The sequence below is a fragment of the Equus asinus genome, chromosome 2, assembly GCF_041296235.1.
Source record: "Equus asinus isolate D_3611 breed Donkey chromosome 2, EquAss-T2T_v2, whole genome shotgun sequence".
Classification (NCBI taxonomy): domain Eukaryota; kingdom Metazoa; phylum Chordata; class Mammalia; order Perissodactyla; family Equidae; genus Equus; species Equus asinus.
The window spans coordinates 164062752-164067656 of NC_091791.1; the positions used below are offsets into that span (position 1 = coordinate 164062752).

A 4905-nucleotide genomic window follows, 5' to 3' on the forward strand; every position below is an offset into this window, starting at 1 on the left:
CAGATTGTGTAACGAGGACAGGCTTGTGGCTAGAGTTTCTCTCATATCTTCCTTTTAGATGCAGAAACACCATCAGGTACATAAGGAAAGTCTCCCTGCATCAGTGCATCACTGCTCCTGTACACCAACTGCTGTCAGATAATAAGAACATGCTGGTTCTTCTGTAAATCCATTAATTCTGGTCCCTTTGTTCTTTGTAAGAACGAGTTAGGCCCTGCAGTTCTCTTCTCCCAGCACACTCCTGATGAGTGCTTGGGTTGATATAATCACATTAAGAGCTGACTCTGGTATCACAGAGCTACCACTATACAACTCACTTAGGAAAAACAGTGCTCAAATATCTTGGATATTTTAGGGGGGCATTCAATTTCCTTTAGTTGGAATGCAGCCTGCATCTTATACCGCCTTCTTTCTAATATCTAAGTTTTGATTAACAAGCATCTTTCAGCAAGAGCAATTAAAGCACTTATTTTTTCAGAGTTGTTGGCAAGTGGCAACCGAGAAAGAAGTAGGTCAGCAGAATCTCTTGTCCTTTGGATTTATCTACAGGCTAATCTTAAAAATATTAATGTTTAAAAGAAGAAGAATCCCTGTACTTACAATTTTAAAATTGCTCTTCCCTAGGAAAGTCGCTTCAATCTCAAGCAAGTGGTTGGGGTTATAGAGGAAGATCTGGCTTCCTTATCAGTTCATACAGAATGGATTGCCCAGGGTCCTCCTTCCTCCTCGTCTCTCCAACTGCTCATCTGTTCTTCATTGAGGTGAAGAGAAAGATGAAAAAGGTGGATTTAAAGTCACCATTTGAGCTTCTAATAGATTTACTTTGGAGGTGGAGGCAATAGAAATGCATGCAGTGGGATTTCAAATTACCTGTGAAGTTCATTTATCCATGTTTCTCTGATGCTGTATTCTACAGATAACTAAAACTTCACTGCGGCACAAATGTAAAAAGGTCTTGGACCTTCTGAAGTCAAATGAACAAGTGAGGGTTAAGACTTATGAGGTCTGGATCCAGGTCAAAACCCATGAATTGGAATTATATTTCTCTTCTTGGTGACAACAACTTCCTGGCCTGGGGGTAGACTAAGTCAATTCATGTCTCATGTCTCTGTCTACTGTCTTGAAAAACCCACAATATCTCATTTCTGTTAAATAAAGTTTGCAATCATGCTTCTACCCTTACTACACAGATTTACCTAACTGGAATAAATATCGTTTTTAGGTCCTCAGCATATAGGTGAGCATACTGTGGAATACATATTTCAAGGTAGCCCCTGTCACACAGAGGCATGACTGTACAGATGTAGGTGGCAGTCCTGATTGTTTTTATAAAGCAGAAGTTCCAAAAGGGGAGGAATTTTATTTTTCATGTTTATTTTTCATTGTCCCCAGAACTTAACACACTGCTAGGAATATAATAAACAGTGAATAAACATTACTTAAATGCCTAAATGAATAAGTAAATGGATAATGTGCTACAATTTATTTTTTGAGGAAGCTTAGCCCTGCGCTAACATCCACCTCCAATCCTCCTCTTTTTGCTGAGGAAGACTGGCCCTGAGCTAATATCCATACCCATCTTCCTCTCCTTTATACGTGTGACACCTGCCACAGCATGGCTTGACAAGCAGTGCATACTTCCGCACCTGGGATCCAAACTGGGGAACCCCAGACTGCCAAAGCAAAACGTGTGAACATAATCGCTGTGCCACCAGGCCACCCCAATAATGTGCTACAATTTAAGTTCAGAGTTCAACTTCTTCTTATTTCAAGCCCAGTAACTATATTTTCCAACCAAAAATGACAGCATGTGGTCTGGAAAATACAGGTATAGTTATGGAAAGTATATTTGAAATTATAACTGTCCTAGAAATTTGGATACATGCAGTCATCATAATAATATTCATTGAACTAAATCACTTGGACAAAATTTAGATTTTTATTAAAGTCACGTTTATTAGAGAGAATCTTTTTCATCATTCTAAAAATATTGTTAATCAACACGAATATCCAAAGTTACCTTGGCAATAAAACATTTATCCTCTGAGTTTCCTCCGGGTTTGATCAAATACTGTAAGCAGGCCTCTTTCTCTCTGAAGATTGTATAAATGGCATAAGGATGCAATTTTGTGAGTATCTTAAGAGTGACATTAATAAATAATATGGTCAATTATCCTACATTTGTAGTCAATATAGTACTAAATTTAAAATATTCATGGGCTTACCCAGCCAAATATCTTGAACTTTAAACAGGAAATTTTAGCACATATAAATAAGCCTGGACCAATAGTTTTAGGAAAGTTGTTAGCATATATCCAAGTTTATAGTCTTGTCTCAACTCCCAACTCCTAATTCAGCAAATATGAGAACGATCTTTCTGGTCTCAGCACATCTTAAGGAGACCCCTCTATTCATTATCTAACTTAGGTAAAAGTAAGATAAGGAATGGATAATGTATGGTGTTTAGGGCTTAATTCCTAGAAAAAATGAAAGACCATGGTCTTATATACTAGAGAAATCAACATACCCAGCCACAAGGCACCTCAAGAGCCTCACAATGATGTAAAGCACTCCCAAGGGGGGCTTAGGGAGAAATAATCCAGGGAAAATGGTGGCCTCCAAAAGAAATCATATTCAAATACAGAATATTTGAAATGAAGTAGGGTTTGTTCCAAACCAATCTCTATATGGGCCAGTGTAACTAGGAGTTAAGGGCATTGCACAAGTAAGTAAACCCCTTAAATCTCTGAACTTCTGTTTCCTTATCTGTAAAAGAGAAGGATAAAGCACACCTCCTACATCTCAAATGGTCATTAGGAAAACCAATTAAGATAACATATGTAAAAATACCTCATACAATTTCAAGCAATCAGTTAGCAGAACATACAAGTGTTCATTATTATTCACTCCTTGGTTACTTGTTTGTCTAACAGCTTTGGGATCCCAGAATACAACAATGCATTTTATGACTGAGTTTGTCCTCCTTTCTTTCCCTGGTCAGAGAGATGCAGAACTTCTTCTCAATAATCCTAGTGGTCTATTTCATGACCCTGCTGGGGAATGGGGCTATTGTCTGTGCAGTGACATGGGACAGGCAGCTTCAAATGCCCATGTACATCTTGGGAAACTCTGCCTTCCTAGAGATCTGGTACATTTCCTCCACTGTCACAAACACGCTGGTCAACATCCTCTCTAAGACCAAGACCTTCTCCTTCACTAAGTGCTTCCTCCAATTCTATTTCTGTTTTCCACTGGGTACAACAGAGAGTTTCTTCTTACCAGTTATGGCTTATGATCAGTACCTGGCCATTTGTCGCCCACTGCATTACCCCTCCATCATGACTGGGAAGTTCTGTGTCATCCTGGTCTGTGTTTTCTGGGTGAACGGATTTCTCTGCTATCCAGTCCCCATTGTTCTTATCTCCCAACTTCCCTTTTGTAGATCCAACATCATTGACCACTTCATGTGTGACCCAGGCCCTTTGTTTGCACTAGCCTGCATCCTTGATCCTTCCACTGAGCTTATCTGTTACACCTTCAACTCAGTGATTATCTTTGGGCCCCTCCTTTCCATCTTGGGACCTTACATTCTGGTACTCAGAGCCGTCCTTCATGTTCCCTCTGGTGCTGGTCAAACTAAAGCTTTCTCCAGGTGGGTCCCACCTCATCAAACTAAAGCTTTCTCCATACGTGGGTCGCACCTCATGGTGGTGTCTCTACTCTCTGGATCCCTTATGGTGATGTAGGTGAGCCCAACATCAGGGAACCCAGCAGGAATGCAGAAGATTGTCATTTTGGTATATTCGACAGTGACTCTGCTTTTAAATCCCCTTGTCTATAGTCTCCAAAACTAAGACATGAAAGATCACCTAAGGAAATTCCTAGGATAAAGAATTAACTACAACCGAGACATTGTTGAAAGTAGAGGGAGTCTTATTTTTCACAGTTCCTTAGCAGTTCAATTTCAGCTCATCAATAATAAATGCTCAATAAAATAGTTTAAACATGCATGAACTCACTGAGTAATTATATGGTGTTATCATATGAATGTTCTTTTACTGTGAAGTATCTTTGCTGGCTTAATCTTAGCTGGTGGAAAGAATAAAACGCATATGTAACTGAGCCTTTCAAGGGGGGGGTGCCATCTTCTAAATTCAGAAAATAAATATTCTTAAAGGCAATGGGTCAAGGGGCCACCAAAACGATCAACTAGTAATGGAAATTTTCCATTGTTTGAGGCTTTCACACACACAGAAAAAAAAACAGTGTCTGCTTCATACTACTATCACTTAGAGATAAAGCACAAACTCTTCTCCCTGCCATTCAAAGCCCTCACTCAATAGACTGCTCCATTCAGCCTTCTTTCCTACTGACCCGCTGTCTAAGCCCTGCACTACACAATGACCATTCTTATTATTTACCTTAAATACATTTTCTCCAAACCGGGCATCTTTACTCACAGTGCTTCCTCCCTAAATCAGTTGTGACAATGCCAATACCACTTGTAACATGGAATAACAATGCCCTAAACGTATCTTACATCTCTCAGAAAGCTGTAGGGCAAAGTTTCAGTTGGAAAAGTATTCAGAGAAAATTATACCAAGAACAAATGCCATTTTTGTGCCCAAACTCCATGCAAAACAGGAAAGCCATCAGTTGAGAGGCTAATCTACTTGAAATGAGAGCACACCTTTAAGTTAAGGCCATACTGGGAATGAAATTGGCGAGGAGGGCAGGAAGATAGGCCTGCTGGTGCTAGGTGATGAAGTAATCTAGCACAGTGTTTCCCAAACATTTCCACCCCCAAAGCATGTTTGGCAAAGGTGATCAGGAAACACAGGGCATTTGAAGACAATATTTCTTTGAAATTCAAAGTTTTGTCTTAAAAAATGTCACAAATTATAC

The 4905-nt window shown here is 39.6% G+C and overlaps 1 pseudogene; it reads left to right on the plus strand.

Annotated features, from left to right (window-relative positions):
* Positions 1 to 3005: 3005 nt before the first annotated feature.
* Positions 3006 to 3854, plus strand: LOC106833316 (olfactory receptor 11H6-like; annotated as a pseudogene).
* Positions 3855 to 4905: the final 1051 nt, after the last annotated feature.